This window comes from Peromyscus californicus, unplaced genomic scaffold (genome assembly GCF_007827085.1).
Source record: "Peromyscus californicus insignis strain IS unplaced genomic scaffold, ASM782708v3 Scaffold_9__1_contigs__length_137607984, whole genome shotgun sequence".
Classification (NCBI taxonomy): Eukaryota; Metazoa; Chordata; class Mammalia; order Rodentia; family Cricetidae; genus Peromyscus; species Peromyscus californicus.
Window position 1 is genome coordinate 70365693 of NW_026294617.1, and position 21805 is coordinate 70387497.

Genomic DNA, 21805 nt, shown 5'->3' on the forward strand with positions numbered 1-21805 from the left:
CCTGAGCCTCATTTTCATAGCTGAGAGTACTTGGACTCAGATAGATGAGTGACAAGTTGAGGAAGATTGAGCTTCCTTCCCTTCACTGTATTTCTGTCAGATGTATGTGACATATCCAACTTATTCTTCAAAGACCGCTGAAGAATGCTGAGTTTACCTGTTCTCTAATGAAAATGTGGATAACAATCAATTTTCCACTTACTTGTACATCTTGTCTCCAAGTCTTTTGTGAGGACTCCTCAGACCTTTCATTAAGCCTCAAAGTGATCTGTGGGAATATATACCTAAAAGATTGAGTCACATTGATGCAATTCCCCCATTGCCTGGGACAGACTATCTCTCATACATAGCAGACCTAAAAATTTCCAGATCCTCTACCTGGAACCTTAATTCTGTCTTAGTTTCTGGTGATGGAAATTCCCACCATGGAAGCAAGGGATGAAGCACAGGACTGCTCCAGCTCCCCCTGATCCAGGAATCTTGTCAGCTTGTACAGGCATAAAAGAACTACTTATTCGTGGTCAGCATGAATTATGAACTTCCTGTGCTGCCAACCAAACCACCTGTTTTCCCCAGCTGAGAAACTCTACAAGGGTTATTGAGGTATTGTGGAGTAGATAACACCCTCTTTGGTTTTAACACATAGGCATTTCCAGATGGAAAATTGTAGTACCACAGCTTACAATTTGAACCCAGGGAAACTTCCTGGATCAACATAAGACACTGATTACCAAATAATGTATCAGATCTCATGTATTCAGGAAAACCTTGTCCCTCACATCCAACAAAAGTGAGCCTATCACGTGGGCCAGGCACCTACTAAAATAAGAGTGTAAAGAAGTGTTCAATTTCTTCACCAAACAAATGAGAGGCAAGGAGCAACTTGCCCAAGACAGAAGCCCTGCCAACTGACCTCCTTAAATCAAAGTCATCAAACAAATAAAGGTCAATAAATCAAGTTACCTTCTGAAAACTACTAGAATCCATGTAAGTCTTGGTCATCAGGATGTTTGTATCTTGACGGTGTATGTGTGTTCATGACACAAGTCATGCCCCAGTCTTGTCAGACCATATAGCTGAGCCCTGAAAGATGAAAATCAGCCTGGTCTTACAGACTGCTGAAATGATTACATCTCCCTATCACCGCAACTTCAAATACTGAACCACCAGGACACATTGCTATGTATGTTGTACACACAATTAAATGTCTTTCCAATAGGAATGTGAGACTAAAGAGTTCCAAGACCTGACAGAAATGGAAGAAATTGTGTAGTAGAAAGTCCTAAACCAGCAGCTCAGGGAAGGAGGCAAAGGAGTGCTAGCACCTATATCAAAAAAATGGAAAGGAATTCTTTCTTCTTTGGAATACAGCTTAAAGAGAAAGATACCAGGAGATTTCTCCACTGTGCTTGCATTCTAACCTGATAGAGTCTATGCCCTGAGAAGAGAGAGCATGTGGAGAACAAACAGAGTCCTGTTCAGAAATACTTAAAGACCTTGTGCTGGCCCAGCCCAGCTGCTCAGAGTGCAGTCACTTCTCCACCTCTCACTGGTTGGTGATTCTCTCCTTCTGCCTTGGCCCCTGGCCTCTGCCTCTTCTCCAAGCAGTGTCCCTTTTGTGGTTCCCAGTTTGCAGGCACCGCCAAAAGACCACCATGGAGACTGAATCCCGCATGTAAAAGCAAAGAGCCTGTATTTCAAATCTGGAGCTTGGTCCCTCTGTCTGTCTGACACAGAGGTGAGAGGTGAGAGGTGAGAGCAGAGAGCCCTGAGCTCAGGAGTTGCAGAGTTTTTGTCATAGCAGAGGTTGGGGTGAGGGGATTTCTAGGGTCCAGGACCTTGATTGTCTGACAGTTGTCTAGGGGTATCTGTACAACAAAAAATAAGTGTGTGCTAGACTCGGGGACATCTGGCCACCCTATCTAGTGGTTGGAAAGTTTTGGATGTCAGGTACTTCCAAACCCCTGGGTGGATCAGCTTAAGGCTTTTCCTGGATCTGGGTGTTGCCTGCCAGTAAGCCTGTCACAGAAGCTGTGTCTAGGCCCCAAAGCCTGTCATGACTGCTGCGTGGTCAAGCTATTTTGGGGTCCTCCACACCTTTCTCCTGAATTTGCTTCCCCTGGCCCAGGAGGAAACTCCCTCCCTGGCAGTATAGTGACAATTACATGGTTGGAGTACAAGGAATTCCTATTTGCACGTGAAATGGAATTCAATGCCTAAAAAGTACCTCTCAAGTATGGCTATCCATACTCAATACTACCCAAGATTATCATAATAAGTTTTATATGCTTCATGCATCCGGTTTTAAAGGACAAGAGATTAATGATACTAATTCCATAAATCTACCATTCTGTGAGATGAGGATTACCAACAAGGAATCTCACTGGTTACACTGGCCACAGTGTAAGAGTAAGAAGCCTCAAGTTCTAATTAGTATCTCCCAAGGAGACGTCATTGATTGGACACCTTACAGCACCCCTTTAGGAAAATATTCTCACTCAGAGTTAAGATGAAAATGGTATGAAATAAAAAGAACTGTCAAAATCAGTGCTTCTATTACTGAACCTATTCGGTGGCGTGGAGTTGGAATGGAAGTCCTCTCCTGCAATTTGGGTATTGGATTCAGACTAACTTGTGGAAATTGACAAATGCCTTCCAGCCTCTTAAGGCATGGGAAGGAAAATTAAACAAAATCAAAGCCATCCTATTATGCATGGCATGTGTACCATACCTTACTTGCTATTAAAGGGGCCTGTACAATGGTACCCAAATAATTATAGCAACACTTGTGAATGGTGTACCCTTTCATACCTGTGTTAATTCTAGTATGTTTTTAAATTTGTCCTTTGAAAGTTTATATTCTTTGACTAAGCAAGGCCAACAATCTGGATACCAGTGAAGTTGTCCAGGCCATGAGAAGACTCTCCTATGATGATCGTGGTTCAGAAGCTCACTGGAAGAATATTAAAAAGAACACATCGAATGGTTGAACTGGTGATTGCAGTTATTATGGGAATCATTGCATTGATAGCTACAGAAGCCATCTATGAATGGCACTTCATAACGAAATCCAAACCACTGAATTCATTAGAGACTGGCATAGACATTCAGAAGAACTTTGGACTGAACAAAATAAAATTGATAATGAGATAGTAAATGAATTAGCTGAATTAAGGCAAGCTGTTCTATTATTAGGGGATCACTTAGAAATTTTGAAGGAGCAGACAAAAATAAAATGTGATTGAAATGTTTCTTGTTATTGTTTCACACCTTTAAGATTTAATGAAAGCAAGTATGATCGGGAAAAGGTTAGAATGCATTTGTTGGGTCACCCTAATTCTTCTCAAGTGGTTTTTGATATACAGGAAGAAATTAAAGAAACTTTTGCAAAAAAGAATTATCCGATATGACAGGAATGGAAATTATGGAAAATCTAGCAGATACTATAGCCTCATTCAATCTTAAGAATCACTTTAATAGATTTCTTATCCTAGATAATAGATAATAGATAATTCTATTATTCTAGTAATGGTAACTTTATTGGCTTTAAAATGTGTTTTGGTATACTTACATAAGATGATAAGATATATAGATAGAAAGAAGGCTTTATTTCCTGTAAGACTGCATAACCTACAAGATAAGTGATTTTTTTTTTAATAAAAAGGGGGATCTGTGGCTGCATTCCTGCTGAGCTGCACCTGGCCTGGCTCCAGAGAGTTGCACCTATCCATAATTCATCTTTTGTTTAGCAGACACCTTGTTTTTGCTTGTTGCCTTCTATGTGAATCTTGTCTGAGAATCTCCTAAGGATACAAAGCCTATGCTAAACTTGGTTGAGGAAACCCACAAAATCATGGTACTTGAGAAATCCAGGAATTTGCACTTGGCCTTGTATTTTTGAGAGCTCCTTTCAGGTTGTTTTGAGCATATGGAAATTGACTGGCTAAACTGTAATAGAGAGAAATAAAAATGCACTAGGGGAAGGTAAAGTGCTTCAGTCCTTCGAGGCTGGATGCCCCCTACACTCACTCATTCTTAAGATGGCTCTGAGTCACCTTTCCACAGAGCCGCATGAACCCACACACCCGTGTCATGACATACAGTCACATTCCCTGTAGCACTGGGTGGGCAGGTTCAAGGAGGCTTGAACTCCTCCTTAGTGGCTGTGGCTGTGGCTGTGGCTGTGGCCACTCTTCCCAAGGCCTGGATATCGGTTGTGAGCATGTGAAGTTGGAGAGATTGCTGTGTCCCGTTCTTCACAACATGACCCAAAACTCCTCAAAGCTGAGCCTCTTGTCCATATCATCCAATACCTAAGCTTAGGCTTGTCCCACTAGCTCTTTTAACTTAGTTTAACCTATTTCTATTTGTCTACAATTTACCTCAGGTGAAACCTACACACACACACACACACACACACACACACACACACACACACACACACACACACACACATATATATGTATATATATATATATATATATATATATATATATATATATATATGAATCATTCTTTATGTTCTGTTATTCTAGATAACCATGACTAATACAGGGCTGAAACCAAAGGTCAAGGAGGTTCAAGGAAGCGATGTAATATTTGGGATGATAAGGATAATGAACAAACATGGTGGCTAATAAAGTCTGAGATTCTAAGGAAGTTTTAATGAACTACTTCCTGGGATATATAACCTTATATTTCTTTCCCTCAATTCTACTCTGTAGAAATAAAATGGGGACAGTCGTTGAGAGTGACCTAACACCACAGCACTCAGACAAGTGGAACAGACCCAGCTCCACACACATGACATTCCTGATGTCAGGGACACAGTCCACTGACCTCTTCATTCCCAGATGGCAGGATTACTTGAGGACTGCAGTTGGAAGGAGCTAAGGGAGTATGTGGTGATATGGCTCTTCACCAGGTAGAAGGAACCTGGGCTTCTTCACAGGCTGGTTCCCAGGTGCTGTTAGCCCTGGTCTAGTTTATCTGAGTTCCTTTTGTGGCTCTACTCAGAGTCAGCCTTAAACCCTGTATCTTGGTCATTGATCTTAGTTGGATTCCCTGTTGTCTGTAACTTACTGAGAAACTAGACCCCAAGTGCTTCATTCCCAGTCTACCTTCTAAAATCAAGAAGAACAAAGTCTGGAGAAGGTGACACCTGTTGGAGGAGAGACAGAACCTGAATCCAAGACTGAAGGAAGGAACTGCCAGGCAAGGTGGATTCAGCTAACCAAGACCTCACCTGTTGGCTGGGCCAGCACATGGTCCCCAGATGTGTCTGTGCATGAATTGTTTGTTGTTTACAGATCTTCTCTCTTCAAAGCCTAGACCCCACTAGGTTAAAATGTGAACACTGTGGAGAATATTCTCCTAACTCAATTCTTTTTTTTTCTTTTTTTTTTTTTTTTTGGTTTTTCGAGACAGGGTTTCTCTGTGTAGCTTTGCGCCTTTCCTGGAACTCGCTTTGGAGACCAGGCTGGCCTCGAACTCACAGAGATCCACCTGGCTCTGCCTCCCGAGTGCTGGGATTAAAGGCGTGCGCCACCACCGCCCGGCTCTTTTTTTTTTTTCTTTATTAATGAATTTTCTACTCACTCCACATGCTATCCACAGACCCCCCCCTCCTCCCTCCTCCCACCCCTCAGCCCTCTTTCCCAAGCCACCCCACGTGCCCACATCCCCCAAATCGAGGTCTTCCATGGGGAGTCAGCAGAGCCCAGCACACTGAGCCTAGGCAGGTCTAAGCCCCTTCCCACTGCACCAAGGCTGTGCAAGGTGTCACACCACAGGCACCGGATTTTAGAAGCCATAGACCAGGGACAGATCCTGATCCCCCTGCCTGGGTGCCCCCAAACAGTTCGAGCTAATCAACCGTCTTCTGTATCCAGAGGGCCTAGTCCAGTCCCATGGGGGCTCCACAGCCACCAGTCCACAGTTCATGGGCTTCCACTCTTGTGTCCGGTCATCCCTGCACGTCCTCCCCTCATAATCTCGACGTCCCTCGCCTGCAGTTTTTCTCCTCTCTCTCATCAATTGGGTTCCTGGAGCTCAGCCTGGTGCCTGGCCATGGATCTCTGTATCTGCCTCCATCAGTCACTGGACAAAGGCTCTATGATAACAGCTAGGTTATTTGCTAGGCTGGTCACCAGAGTAGACCGCTCCAGGCCCCCTCTGGACCACTGCCAGCAGGCCAAGGTGGGGTCAACCTTGTGGATTCCCGAGAGCCCCCCCAGCATCCTGCCTCTTCCTATTCCCATGAAATCCTCATTTTACGTTGGAGAGAATGTGGAGAAAGGGGAACACTCCTCCAATGTTGGTGGGAATGCAAACTTGTACAGCCACTCTAGAAGTCAGTATGGCGGTTTCTCAGAAAATTGGGAATAAGTCTTCCTCAAGACCCAGTTATATCACTCTTGGGCATATACCCAAGGAATGCTCAATCTTACCACAAGAACACATGCTGAACTATGCTCATATGAGCATTATTCATAATAGCAAGGACCTGGAAACAACCTAGATGTCCCTCAACTGAAGAATGGATAAAGAAAATATGGCACATATACACAATGGAGTACTACTCAGCAGTAAAAAACAATGATATCATGAAATTTGCAGGCAAATGGATGGATCTAGAAAATACCCTGAGTGAGGTAATCCAGACTCAGAAGAACAAACATAGTATGTACTCACTCATAAGTAGATACTAAATGGGAGGGAAGGGATGGCCAGGCTGCAACCCACAACTCCAGAGAGGTTAGCTAACAGGAAAAGATCCTAGGAAGGACACATGGATGACCCTGTGAAGGAGAAGTGGATGAGATCTACATGAGTGGACTGGGAGGGGGGTTGGCAGAGGGTGAGGAGTTGGGGAATGAGAACATAAGGAACTGGGCGAGTCAAGCTGGAACAGGGACAGAGTGGGAGGGCAGGGAGGAAGATATCCTAACGCAATTCTTTAAGACCACCAAAATCCAGAGTTCTGCAGTGGCGATTAGTGGGCACAAATAAAAGTCATTGCCTCAAGGGGTTTTCACTCAAGGAACTCCTTCAAGGAAGCACAGAAGGCTATGTAACAACTCCAGCCTTCTTTGGGAACCTTCTGGATCCACAGTCCACAAAGATTTTCACAGATATTTCCCAATTAGTACCATCCCCTGATCTGTAGCTTTGATGGGAAGGAAAACATCACTACCTTTCATTACAGATAAGGATACCGTATTCTAGGGTAACTATTTATTGTAAGTTCACACAGAAAGGCAGTATCAATTCAGAAATGGGATTCAGGCACTCACAGTCCATCCTTCCCACTGCTGGGGTTCCAGTATTACTCCTAGACACGGCACTGCACTGGGTCCATTTCAGGAAAACTTTTAGAGAGACAGGGTTCTTTTAGGAGATATTGTGGACAGAGATCAGTGAAGAACATCTGGGGTGAGGTTTGAAATGGCTGCCATGTTGAGGGGAGACCAACTTCTCTTGTTTCTGCAGTGACAAGGGCTACACTGATAGGCTAAACATGGGAATTCCCTCTCAAACAGTAGGGGATAAGTCTAAGATGGGCACATGGTCACAGGTGAGTCATAGGAGTTCAAAGCTGACAGACAAGTTGCTGATGGTCATTTCATTGTGATGAAGTGAAGGGTGGGCTTGAGTTGCAAGGTTGAGCAGGCTTGTTTCCTGCTCAGGCCTCACGGAAGGACATGTATAGGAGACAGAAGCATCATGGAGGACACTTGGATGGAGACAGACTTTATTGTTCCCCATCCCACAGTTCCACAAACAAGGATGTGTGATACAACCTTCTCTGTAGCTTTGTTTGGGCAAGTCCAAGGTGGCTTGGCCTTCTGGTTATTTGCTATGGCAGTTGTCACAGTCACCCTCTCTGAGGCTTGTCCCATAGCTGGAATCATGGCTTCGGCCATGGTCATGTGAGGATACATTCTTATGGGTCTTCTTATGGTCCATTATCAATAACTTAACTATCAGGCCTACAAATTCATCAAAGCACAATTCTCCATCTTTATCCGTGTCGAGATCTTCCATCATGTGATTCATGGCTTTTTGATCCTTTTTCTCTTTCTGTGGGTAGAAGGGAGATGGCTATTAATGTTGGCCATGGGCACAGATGTTAACTAGGCAGCACTGTGAGTGATCAGATGGCAAATCTAGGACATCAGTTTAAAGTTAGAAATGATGAACTGAGTGTTCATGGTGGAAGTGATGCTGAGCTTATACTGAACACTTTCCAGTTGGTTCCTGAGACAGCTCTCCACCTTGCACACTAAGACTATTGTAGAAAAAGAAGGTCAGAGAATTGTATGTTTGTCTAGAAATGTTCCTCATTGGTCACTAGAACAAGTGAGAATAAAAGCTGTTGTGAAGAGGATCTTAGGAGTCTGGCCTTCTGAAAAGTGGATGGATGGTTTCTGTAGGTTGTGGAAATCATACAAATTAAGACCTGTCTTGGAGGAATCTGTGCCTCCCTCCACCTAGTGGGCAGGAACTCAGGAAATCAGGCAGCATGGGATCTTAGAAGGGTAGAGCATGGTAGGTGCTCTGCTGACCTCAAAGACTGTGATAAAAAAAAATGTGGGGGAGATTCATGGGAAGTGGTAGGATCCAGGTGTAGCAGAGAGCACCAGCCAGCTGCAGATCTTCCACTCACTGGCTGGGATACCTTGGCTAAGGCCCCTCCTATAACCCCGATTAGCGCATCTTCAAGGATAATGATTTCCCCTCTTAACCCAATGCTTAGACCAGGGTTGCTGAGAGAGGTGATAGAATCAATAGAGAGATAACACAGAGGACAAACTCGTCTAGAGAGGTTCTTCTGTACCCATTGTCTGCCTGGAAGCAGCATCTTGTTTGCCTGAGATCCTCACTTCAGAGAGGTCTCTTTGTCCCTAATACCTCCCACAGTGGCAGTTCTCTACTTTAACAGTGCCTCTAGGAGGGCTGCAGACCAGTGTACACATCTAGGCAGAAAAATCGACCAACACTGGGACCCAGGACATGTGCCTTACTCATTTCCTTCCAGAATCTGTTTGCCATATTTGAAAAAAAGAACACAGAGGTTTCGGATTGAATTGCTTTAATTGCTCATCATCATTTTTCTTGAGCAGATGGAATTACTGACATTTGACAGTGCTTCATGTGTGTGATGTACTGAGTTCTCACCACAAGCTTCTGATTTTTGCTTCTTCTAAGCTAGGGACTCAGGTCTACTGTTAGTTCCCAGATGAAGCTTAGTGTCCTCCCTCAGCTTCCATTCAATGGCTGTCCTCAAGTGTTTCCATTACCTGTTATGAAGTCTCAGCTCAAATGTCAGCACCTCAAAGTGGGAGGTCTCCCTACTGTACTCACCTCTGTTGCACCTGGGACAGACCAACCACAGGATTCTATCTTATCTTCCTGCACACTCCAAGGCTATTGGGGTCCTCAGCATTCTTAATGTTGTGTGTCCGCAATCAATATAGTCACTTCCAGGTTCTCCTCTACCAGGGTCTTCCCAGAACAGAAGTTCAGTTCCTGACTCTCAGTGTCTAACTTGGAGCTCCTCCAGTGACTGAGCCCTTGCTGCCCTCTGTGGATGGTGCTGGAAATTTTCTCCCTGACTGTTACACACTGCACACTCCTCCCTTTCTAAGCCAGTCTTACCTTGAGGGTGTTTGGCATATCCTTATTCACCAACTGTTTGAATTCTTTCTGGCTCAGGGTGTCTGGATCTCCCTCCTTGCCAGAGTGCTTGTGGAAGGTTTTGATGATGGTCTCCATGCCTTGTTCCATCTGTGACATTGCGGGCTGTCTTTCTTGTAGTCTATTTGAATCCTGGAGAAGCAGAAGTGCATGTAAATACATGGTCTGTCAAGCATTCTTGATCACATCTCTGGCCTCATCAGGCAAGAAATGGAAAGGACATACACAATAAAAGAATGGACAGAATGCCACCTAGTGCGGCACCTGCCTGTCACACATGCATGAAAGATGAATATTAGAAAATGTAGAGAATGCCAAATTCCAGAATTTTATTGCAAGAAACTTTCAGAAAGTTGAAGGAAGCTGCAAAACTGCCAGGAGAAGGAAGGAGGATCCAGTAGAATGTTTGGAAGAAGGACAAATAGAGAGGAAAGAAAAAATGAAGAGGCAGCCTCCTGCTTAGGAGAGCTGAGCTCACTTACTGAAGCTGGGGAGCCACAGTGTTTGGCAGAGTAGAGCTGGCCCCCCATTTATAGGTAGCCCTGGCTGACACATGTCTCCCCCACCCCAGGAAAGAATGCACCACAGATGAGTAGTATGGTATTCTTGCAGGGGCTGTGAGTGGTGGAGGTAGGCTAGGAAGTGTTCACATAGCTCTGTGGATGGAAGGATGTAAATAATAGACTGGAAAATGGAGGCCAGTTTCTACCAACATGGTCCAGGATTTCAAATCCATTGGGGTCAGAATGCTGTAATCACAGAGAAGCTGCTTGGTACTCAGTGACTGAAGCCCTTGGACTTGACTGCATTTTGATAATCTAGGACTACACTCATATACATGTCTCTAGTTTACATGACCCCAACTTGCATGGTTGAGATTGCACACATAGAAAATACATTCATGGTAACTCATACTGAGCAGAAGAATTGTGTGTCAGTCCATCAGGACTGTCTTCCTTTACACGATGTGAATTACATGCCAGTAAGCAACACACAAAGGCACTGACCCTAATCATAAAAGAACTTCTCTCAAATGGATACCCCAGCAGCCCATTTTCCTACATTGTGGGCACTCTCTAATTCCTGACTATCCACCAGCTTTCTTGTAGCACCTAACAGATTATTTTATGACTATACATTCATTATTTTTGACTATTATAAATATGCATATATCCAACCAACTCCATTAGAGCTCTGTAAGAGGAATGCATAGAGACATTCTCTTACCTATTCCTCTGGACCCTCATACTTGTCCTGCATTGGCTTGGATCGCTGAAGACTTCTGGCCAGGTAATCTCAGCATCACTGGAAGGTGTCTCTCTTTTCCAGATGCAGTCTCACCCAGGACAGAAGTGTGAGAGCTCTCGCAGGAATATATACTCTATAGCTGTGGTCCTCTACCTGAGGGTCGATCGACCTTTTCACATGGGCCCCATATCAGATATCTTGCATATCACATATTTATATTACAACCTATAACAGCAACAAAATTAATGATTATGGCATAGCCATGAAATAAGTTTATGATTGGGGTCTCTAAACATGAGGAACTATATTAAAGGATCACAACTTTAGGATGGTTGAGAACTGTGGTTTATCAAAACACAGTTGACCACACAAAAAACAGGTTGACCAAACAGCTGCCATGACAGGCTTTAGAGGCCAAGACACAGCTTCTCTGACAGGCTTACTGGCAGGCAGCACCCAAACCCAGGAAAAGCTATAAGCTGACCCCAGCCAGGGAGGGCCTACATCTAAGGGGAAGTACCTGACATCCAAACATTCCAACCTTTAGATAAGTTTAGATAATTGGCCTGATGTTCCTGAGTCTAGAACATACCTGTTTCTTTTTTACAGATACCCCTAGACAAATGTCAGACAATCAGGGTCCTGAACCCTGGAAATCCCTTCACCCCAACCTCTGCTATCATAAAAACTCTACCCTGCCTGAGCTCAAGGCTCTCTGCTCTCAATGTTTCATTGGACAGACAGAGAGATCAAGATCAGAGCTTGAAAATAAAGGCTCATTGCTATTACATATGAAACTCGGTCTCCATGGTGCTCTTTTTGGGGTCCCCACGATCTGGGGATAACAATAAACACTGCTATAAATCGCTCAGTTCTTCCTCTTTATTTTTTTAAAAATTCATTCTTCTGTCACACATTACATCCCAACCTCAGTTTCCCCCTCCCTCTACTCTTCCCAGTCCCAAAACACCCCTTGTCCTCTCCTCCAGATCCACTACTTCTCTATTGCCCTTCAGGAAAGAGCACGTTTCCTAGGAATATCAACCCAACAGAGCATAACAAGTTACATTTAATCCAACAGAATTTATTCATTGAGCATTTGCTATATATGTAATCACTTTATGGAGTAATTGATATATTTTCCTGTAAAGGCAGCCTGACTTTTGGGGGATTAGTATTTACCTATAAATGAGACTCATGTACTGAGTTTAACTATAATTCAGACAATCATGATGTTAAAATGTGGAGATAATTATAATATGACTACATATCAGCTGCCATGTATTATATAAATACTAGTCTAAACATTTTGAATTTGGTATATAGGATGGATAATCTTTATTTTCAAATTAACTGAATTTAGACTACCTGAACACACAAGTCTATGAGGAATAATCTAGATTAGGTAATTAAGGTGGGATTCCCACCCTACTTTGGGGATCCTATTCCTGTGCTAGAATAAAGGCCTGGGATAAGACAAAAATCTATCTGATCACTAACTTTCCTTCATCTCTGCTTCCTGACTAGGAGCAAAGTCACCAAATGCCTCATGCTCCTGACACCATGGTCTCCTTGTTATTATGGACTGCTCCCTAAAACTCTGAGGCAAAACAAATCCTACCTTAAGTTCCTTATTCCGATGTTTGGTCACAGCAGTGAGAATGATAACTAAGGTAACATCCAGTTTAAGTCATAAGCAAATTCTAAAGGAAGGCTAGCATTGTCTCCTATGAATGAAAAAAACCCTAAATACTTGTGGTTATTTGAATATGAATTGATCCATAGGCTTCTATGCTAGAATGCTTAATCATCAGGGAGTGGCCATACTTGAGAAGGATCAGGAGGTGGGGCCCTGTTGGAGTAGGTGTGGTATTTTGGAAGAAATATGTCACTTAGGAGGAGCCAAGCCAGGCCCAGTGTCATTTTTCCTGCTACCCATGGATGAGCATGTAGATCTCTTAGGTATTGCTCCATTACCATGTCTGCCTGTGTGTTGCTATGCTTCCCGCCAAGATGATTTTAAACCTTTGGAACTGTAAGCAACCACCAACTAATGCATTCATATCTGAGATTTCCATGGTCATGGTGTCTTGTCACAGCAATAAAACAGTGACTAAGGCAAGACTGATGTGTGGAGTGTGACAGACACTGGTATAAGGCTTTTTTGAATAGTGATTTGTCTACTCCAGAGCAATGCCACAAAATAGCAAAGCTATTCTCTAGCAAAGAGGACACTGGAAGCCTGTCTATCATTCAACTCAAGGGCACTTGTCACTCACCAAAAGCACTTCTGGTAAAAGGAATGAAAACTTACTCTCATACTGGGAGGCCCAGGGCAGTTAGGACAAGAAGCCTGGGCAGTATCTTTATGTGGTGCCAGGACACTGACAGAAAGTAGGTTAAACAACCTAGGTGGGCACTGACAACCCCATCCTGCTCACTCTGTAAAAAGGACAGCATGGCTCCCTGTGTGCTCCCAAGGGCCAGCACCTGACTCAGAAATCTCAGGGTCACCTACACAGCTCAGAATCTCTATAAATGTGGAGAAGCTGATGTTCATGTCTAGCCAGCCTTCTCCACAACAGCTGTCTACATCCAGAATGTACTCCTGGTCCCTTGTAGGCACTCTGCTGGGCTAGTTAGTTCTTCCACAGGTGACAAATGTAACAGTATCCGAAATCCATTTGAAACAGCTGTGGGCAAAATCGATTGACATTCTCATTTCTAGTACTAGAGTTTTGTGGTTAGCCTTCCCACCATCCCTGGGGGAAAACCTCCTGAGCCTCATTTTCATAGCTGAGAGTACTTGGACTCAGATAGATGAGTGACAAGTTGAGGAAGATTGAGCTTCCTTCCCTTCACTGTATTTCTGTCAGATGTATGTGACATATCCAACTTATTCTTCAAAGACCGCTGAAGAATGCTGAGTTTACCTGTTCTCTAATGAAAATGTGGATAACAATCAATTTTCCACTTACTTGTACATCTTGTCTCCAAGTCTTTTGTGAGGACTCCTCAGACCTTTCATTAAGCCTCAAAGTGATCTGTGGGAATATATACCTAAAAGATTGAGTCACATTGATACAATTCCCCCATTGCCTGGGACAGACTATCTCTCATACATAGTAGACCTAAAAATTTCCAGATCCTCTACCTGGAACCTTAATTCTGTCTTAGTTTCTGGTGATGGAAATTCCCACCATGGAAGCAAGGGATGAAGTACAGGACTGCTCCAGCTCCCCCTGATCCAGGAATCTTGTCAGCTTGTACAGGCATAAAAGAACTACTTATTCGTGGTCAGCATGAATTATGAACTTCCTGTGCTGCCATCCAAACCACCCGTTTTCCCCAGCTGAGAAACTCTACAAGGGTTATTGAGGTATTGTGGAGTAGATAACACCCTCTTTGGTTTTAACACATAGGCATTTCCAGATGGAAAATTGTAGTACCACAGCTTACAATTTGAGCCCAGAGAAACTTCCTGGATCAACATAAGACACTGATTACCAAATAATGTATCAGATCTCATGTATTCAGGAAAACCTTGTCCCTCACATCCAACAAAAGTGAGCCTATCACGTGGGCCAGGCACCTACTAAAATAAGTGTGTAAGGAAGTGTTCAATTTCTTCACCAAACAAAGGAGAGGCAAGGAGCAACTTGCCCAAGACAGAAGCCCTGCCAACTGACCTCCTTAAATCAAGGTCATCAAATAAATAAAGGTCAATAAATTGGGCTACCTCCTGAAAATTACTGGGATATATGTAAGTCTTGGTCATCAGGATGTTTGTATCTTGACGGTGTATGTGTGTTCATAACACAAGTCATGCCCCAGTCTTGTCAGACCATATAGCTGAGCCCTGAAAGATGAAAATCGGCCTGGTCTTACAGACTGCTGAAATGATTACATCTCCCTATCACTCCAACTTCAAATACTGAACCACCAGGACACATTGCTATGTATGTTGTACACACAATTAAATGTCTTTACAATAGGAACGTGAAACTAAAGAGTTCCAAGACCTGACAGAAATGGAAGAAATTGTATAGAGGAAAGTCCTAAACTGGAAGCTCAGGGAAGGAGGCAAATAAGTGCTAGCACTTATTTCAGAAAAATGGAAAGGAATTCTTTCTCAAAGAATTAGAATGTGGGTAACAATCTTTAGAATACAGCTTAAAGAGAAAGTATACCAGGAGATTTCTCCATTGTGCTTGCATTCTAACCTGATAGAGTCTGTGCCCTGAGAAGAGAGAGCATGTGGAGAACAAACAGAATTCTGTTCAGAAATACTTAAAGACCCTGTGCTGGCCCAGCCCAGCTGCTCAGAGTGCAGTCACTTCTCCACCTCTCACTGGTTGGTGATTCCCTCCTTCTTCCTTGGCCCCTGGCCTCTGCCCCTTCTCCAAGCAGTGTCCCTTTTGTGATTCCTAGTTTGCAGGCACCGCCAAAAGACCACCATGGAGACTGAATCCCGCATGTAAAAGCAAAGAGCCTGTATTTCAAATCTCGAGCTTGGTTCAAATCTGGAGCTTGGTCCCTCTGTCTGTCTGACACAGAGGTGAGAGGTGAGAGGTGAGAGCAGAGAGCCCTGAGCTCAGGAGTTGCAGAGTTTTTGTCATAGCAGAGGTTGGGGTGAGGGGATTTCTAGGGTCCAGGACCTTGATTGGCTGACAGTTGTCTAGGGTATCTGTAAAACAAAAAATAAGTGTGTGCTAGACTCAGGGACATTTGGCCACCTTATCTAGTGATTGGAAAGTTTTGGATGTCAGGTACTTCCAAACCCCTGGGTGGATCAGCTTAAGGCTTTTCCTGGATCTGGGTGTTGCCTGCCAGTAAGCCTGTCACAGAAACTGTGTCTAGGCCCCAAAGCCTGTCATGACTGCTGCGTGGTCAAGCTATTTTGGGGTCCTCCACACCTTTCTCCTGAATTTGCTTCCCCTGGCCCAGGAGGAAACTCCCTCCCTGGCAGTATAGTGACAATTACATGGTTGGAGTACAAGGAATTCCTATTTGCACGTGAAATGGAATTCAATGCCTAAAAAGTACCTCTCAAGTATGGCTATCCATACTCAATACTACCCAAGATTATCATAATAAGTTTTATATGCTTCATGCATCGGTTTTAAAGGACAAGAGATTAATGATACTAATTCCATAAATCTACCATTCTGTGAGATGAGGATTACCAACAAGGAATCTCACTGGTTACACTGGCCACAGTGCAAGAGTAAGAAGACTCAAGTTCTAATTAGTGTCTCCCAAGGAGACGTCATTGATTGGACACCTTACAGCACCCCTTTAGGAAAATATTCTCACTCAGAGTTAAGATGAAAATGGTCTGAAATAAAAAGAACTGTCAAAATCAGTGCTTCTATTACTGAACCTATTCGGTGGCATGGAGTTGGATTGGAAGTCCTCTCCTGCAATTTGGGTATTGGATTCAGACTAACTTGTGGAAATTGACAAGTGCCTTAAGGCATGGGAAGGAAAATTAAACAAAATTAAAGCCATCCTATTATGTATGGCATGTGTACCATACCTTACTTGAATTAAAGGGGCCTGTACAATGGTACCCAAATAATTATAGCAACACTTGTGAACAGTGTACCCTTTCATACCTGTGTTAATTCTAGTATGTTTTTAAATTTGTCCTTTGAAAGTTTATATATTCTTTGACTAAGCAAGGCCAACAATCCGGATGCCAGTGAAGTTGTCGAGGCCATGAGAAGAGTCTCCTATGATGATCGTGGTTCAGAAGCTCACTGGAAGAATATTAAAAGGAACACATCGAATGGTTGAACTGGTGATTGCAGTTATTATGGGAATCATTGCATTGATAGCTACAGAAGCCATCTATGAATGGCACTTCATAACGAAATCCAAACCACTGAATTCATTAGAGACTGGCATAGACATTCAGAAGAACTTTGGACTGAACAAAATAAAATTGATAATGAGATAGTAAATGAATTAACTGAATTAAGGCAAACTGTTCTATTATTAGGGGATCACTTAGAAATTTTGAAGGAGCAGATAAAAATAAAATGTGATTGAAATGTTTCTTGTTATTGTTTCACACCTTTAAGATTTAATGAAAGCAAGTATGATCGGGAAAAGGTTAGAATGCATTTGTTGGGTCACCCTAATTCTTCTCAAGTGGTTTTTGATATACAGGAAGAAATTAAAGAAACTTTTGCAAAAAGGAATTATCTGATAGGACAGGAATGGAAATTATGGAAAATCTAGCAGATACTATAGCCTTATTCAATCTTAAGAATCACTTTAATAGATTTCTTATCCTAGATAATAGATAATAGATAATTCTATTATTCTAGTAATGGTAACTTTATTGGCTTTAAAATGTGTTTTGGTATACTTACATAAGATGATAAGATATATAGATAGAAAGAAGGCTGTATTTACTGTAAGACTGCATAACCTATAAGATAAGTGATTTTTTTTTTAATAAAAAGGGGGATCTGTGGCTGCATTCCTGCTGAGCTGCACCTGGCCTGGCTCCAGAGAGTTGCACCTATCCATAATTCATCTTTTGTTTAGCAGACACCTTTTTTTTGCTTCTTGCCCTCTATGTGAATCTTGTCTGAGAATCTCCTAAGGATACAAAGCCTATGCTAAACTTGGTTGAGGAAACCCACAAAATCATGGTACTTGAGAAATCCAGGAATTTGCACTTGGCCTTGTATTTTTGAGAGCTCCTTTCAGGTTGTTTTGAGCATATGGAAATTGACTGGCTAAACTGTAATAGAGAGAAATAAAATTGCACTAGGAGAAGGTAAAGTGCTTCAGTCCTTCGAGGCTGGAAGCCCCCTACACTCACTCATTCTTAAGATGGCTCTGAGTCACCTTTCCACAGAGCCGCATGAACCCACACACCCGTGTCATGACATACAGTCACATTCCCTGTAGCACTGGGTGGGCAGGTTCAAGGAGGCTTGAACTCCTCCTTAGTGGCTGTGGCTGTGGCTGTGGCCACTCTTCCCAAGGCCTGGATATCGGTTGTGAGCATGTGAAGTTGGAGAGATTGCTGTGTCCCGTTCTTCACAACATGACCCAAAACTCCTCAAAGCTGAGCCTCTTGTCCATATCATCCAATACCTAAGCTTAGGCTTGTCCCACTAGCTCTTTTAACTTAGTTTAACCTATTTCTATTCATCTACAATTTACCTCAGGTGAAACCTACACACACACACACACACACACACACACACACACATATGAATCATTCTTTTTTTTTTTTTTTTTTGGTTTTTCGAGACAGGGTTTCTCTGTGTAGCTTTGTGCCTTCCCTGGATCTCGCTCTCTAGACCAGGCTGGCCTCGAACTCACAAAGATCCTCCTGCCTCTGCCTCCCGAGTGCTGGGATTAAAGGCGTGCGCCACCACCCCCCGGCATGAATCATTCTTTAAGTTCTGTTATTCTAGATAACCATGACTTATACAGGGCTGAAACCAAAGGTCAAGGAGGTTCACGGAAGCGATGTAATATTTGGGATGATAAGGATCATGAACAAACATGGTGGCTAATAAAGTCTGAGATTCTAAGGAAGTTTTAATGAACTACTTCCTGGGATATATAACCTTATATTTCTTTCCCTCAATTCTGCTCTGTAGAAATAAAATGGGGACAGTCGTTGAGAGTGACCTAACACCACAGCACTCAGACAAGTGGAACAGACCCAGCTCCACAGACGTGACATTCCTGATGTCAAGGACACAGTCCACTGACCTCTTCATTCCCAGATGGCAGGACTACTTGAGGGCTTCATTTGGAAGGAGCTAAGGGAGTATGTGGTGATATGTCTCTTCACCAGGTAGAAGGAACCTGGGCTTCTTCACAGGCTGGTTCCCAGGTGCTGTCAGCCCTGGTCTAGTTTATCTGAGTTCCTTTTGTGGCTCTACTCAGAGTCAGCTTTAAACCCTGTATCTTGGTCGTTGATCTTAGTTGGGAATCCCTGTTGTCCCTTTGAGAAACTGGAGCCTCAGTGCTCCATTCTCAGGAGCACTCCACCCTCTAAAACCAGGGAGAGCAAAGTCTGCAGGAGGTGATACATGTTGGAGGATAGACAGAACCTATCCAAGGCTGAAGGAAGGAACTGCCAGGCAAGGTGGATCAAACTAACCAAGACCTCATCTGTTTGCTGGGCCAGCACAAGGTCCTAAGTTGTTTCTGGGCATGAATTGTTTGTTGTTTACAAATCTTCTCTCTTCATAGCCCAGACTTCACTAGGTTAAAGTGTGAACATGGTCGAGAATATACTCCTACCTCTATTTTTTTTTCAGAGCTGAGGACCAAAGCCAGGGCCTTGTGCTTGATAGGCATGCGCTCTACCACTGAGCTAAATTCTCCTCTATTCTTTAAGACAACCAAAATCCAGAGTTCTGCAGTGGCGATTAGTGGGCACAAATGGGAGTCATTGCCTCAAGGGGTTTTCACTGAAGGAACCCCTTAATGGAAGGGTATGTAACAACTCCAGCCTCCTTTGGAAGTCTTCTGGATTAACAGTGCACAATGACCTTCACAGATATTTCCCAAGTAGCACCATCCCCTGCTCTGCAACTTTGATGGGAAGGAAGACATCACTACCTTACTTCACAGGTAAGGATACCATACTCTAGGGTAACTGTTTATTATAAGTTCACACAGAAAGGCAGTATGGATTCAGAAATGGGTTTTTAGGCACTCACAGTCCATCGTTCCCTCTGCTGGAGTTCCAGTATTACTCCCAGACATAGCACTGCACTGGGTCCATTTCAGGAAAACTTTTAGAGAAACGGGGTTCTTTTAGGAGAATTTGTGGACAGTGATCAGTGAAGAACAGCTGGGGTGAGGTTTGAAATGGCTGCCATGTTGAGGGGAGACCAAATTCTCTTGTTTCTGCTGTGGCAAGTGTACATTGATAGGCTAAACATGAGAATTCCCACTCAAACAGTAGGGGATAAGTCCAAGATGGGAACATTGTCACAGGTGACTCCTTGGAGTTCAAAGCTGACAGACAAGTTGCTGATGGTCATTTCTTTTTGATGAAGTACAGGGTGGGCTTGAGTTGCAAGCTAAAGCAGGCCTGTCTACTGCTCAGGCCTCAGAGAAGGACAGGTCTAGGAGACAGAAGCATCATGGAGGACACTTGGATGGAGACAGACTTTATTGTTCCCCATCCCACAGTTCCACAACCAAAATGTATGACACAACCAACTCTGTAGCTTTGTTTGGGCAAGTCCAAGGTGGCTTGGCTTCTGGTTATTTGCTATGGCAGTTGTCACGGTCACACTCCCTGAGGCTTGTCCCATAGCTGGGATCATGGCTTCGGCCATGGTCATGTGAGGATACATTCTTATGGGTCTTCTTATGGTCCATTATCAATGACTTACCTAACAGGCTTACAAATTCATCAAAGCACAACTGACCATCTTTATTTGTGTCGAGATCTTCCATCATGTGATTCATGGCTTTTTGATCCTTTTTCTCTTTCTGTGGGTAGAAGGGAGATGGCTATTAGTGTTGGCCATGGGCACAGATGTTAACTAGGCAGCACTGTGAGTAATCAGATGGCAAATCTAGGATATCAATTTAAACATAGAAATGATGGACTGAGTGTTCATGGTGGAAGTGATGCTGAGCTTATACTGAACACTTTCCAGTTGGTTCCTGAGACAGCTCTCCACCTTGCACACTAAGACTATTGTAGAAAAAGGTCAGAGAATTGTACGTTTGTCTAGAAATGTTCCTCATTGGTCCCTAGAACAAGTGAGAATAAAAGCTGTTGTGAAGAGGATCTTAGGAGTCTGGCATCTGAAAAGTGGATGGGTGGTTTCTGTAGGTTGTGGTAATCATACAAATTAAGACCTGACTTGGAGGAATCTGTGCCTCCCTCCACTTAGTGGGCAGGCACTCAGGAAATCAGACTGCATGGGATCTTAGAAGGGTAGAGCATGGTAGGTGCTCTGCTGATCTCAAAGACTGTGATAAATTGTGGGGGAGATTCATGGGAAGTGGTAGAATCCAGGTGTAGCAGAGAGCACCAGCCAGCTGCAGATCTTGCACTCACTGCCTGGGATACCTTGGCTAAGCCCCCTCCTATAACCCTGATTAGCGCATCTTCAAGGGTAATGATTTCCCCTCTTAACCCAATGCTTAGACCAGGGTTGTTGAGAGAGGTGATAGAATCAATAGAGAGATAACACAGAGGACAAACTCGTCTAGAGAGGTTCTTCTGTACCCATTGTCTGCCTGGAAGCAGCATCTTGTTTGCCTGAGATCCTCACTTCAGAGAGGTCTCTTTGTCCCTAGATCTCCCACAGTGGCTATTCTCTACTTTAACAGTGCCTCTAGGAGGGCTGCAGACCAGTGTACACATCTAGGCAGAAAAATCGACCAACACTGGGACCCAGGACATGTGCCTTACTCATTTCCTTCCAGAATCTGTTTGCCATATTTGAAAAAAAAGAACACAGAGGTTTTGGATTGAATTGCTTTAATTGCTCATCATCATTTTTCTTGAGCAGATGGAATTACTGACATTTGACAGTGCTTCATGTGTGTGATGTACTGAGTTCTCACCACAAGCTTCTGATTTTTGCTTCTTCTAAGCTAGGGACTCAGGTCTACTGTTAGTCCCCAGATGAAGCTTAGTGTCCTCCCTCAGCTTCCATTCAATGGCTGTCCTCAAGTGTTTCCATTACCTGTTATGAAGTCTCAGCTCAAATGTCACCACCTCAAAGTGGGAGGTCTCCCTACTGTACTCACCTCTGTTGCACCTGGCACAGACCAACCACAGGACTCTATCTTATCTTCCTGCACACTCCAAGGCTATTGGGGTCCTCAGCATTCTTAATGTTGT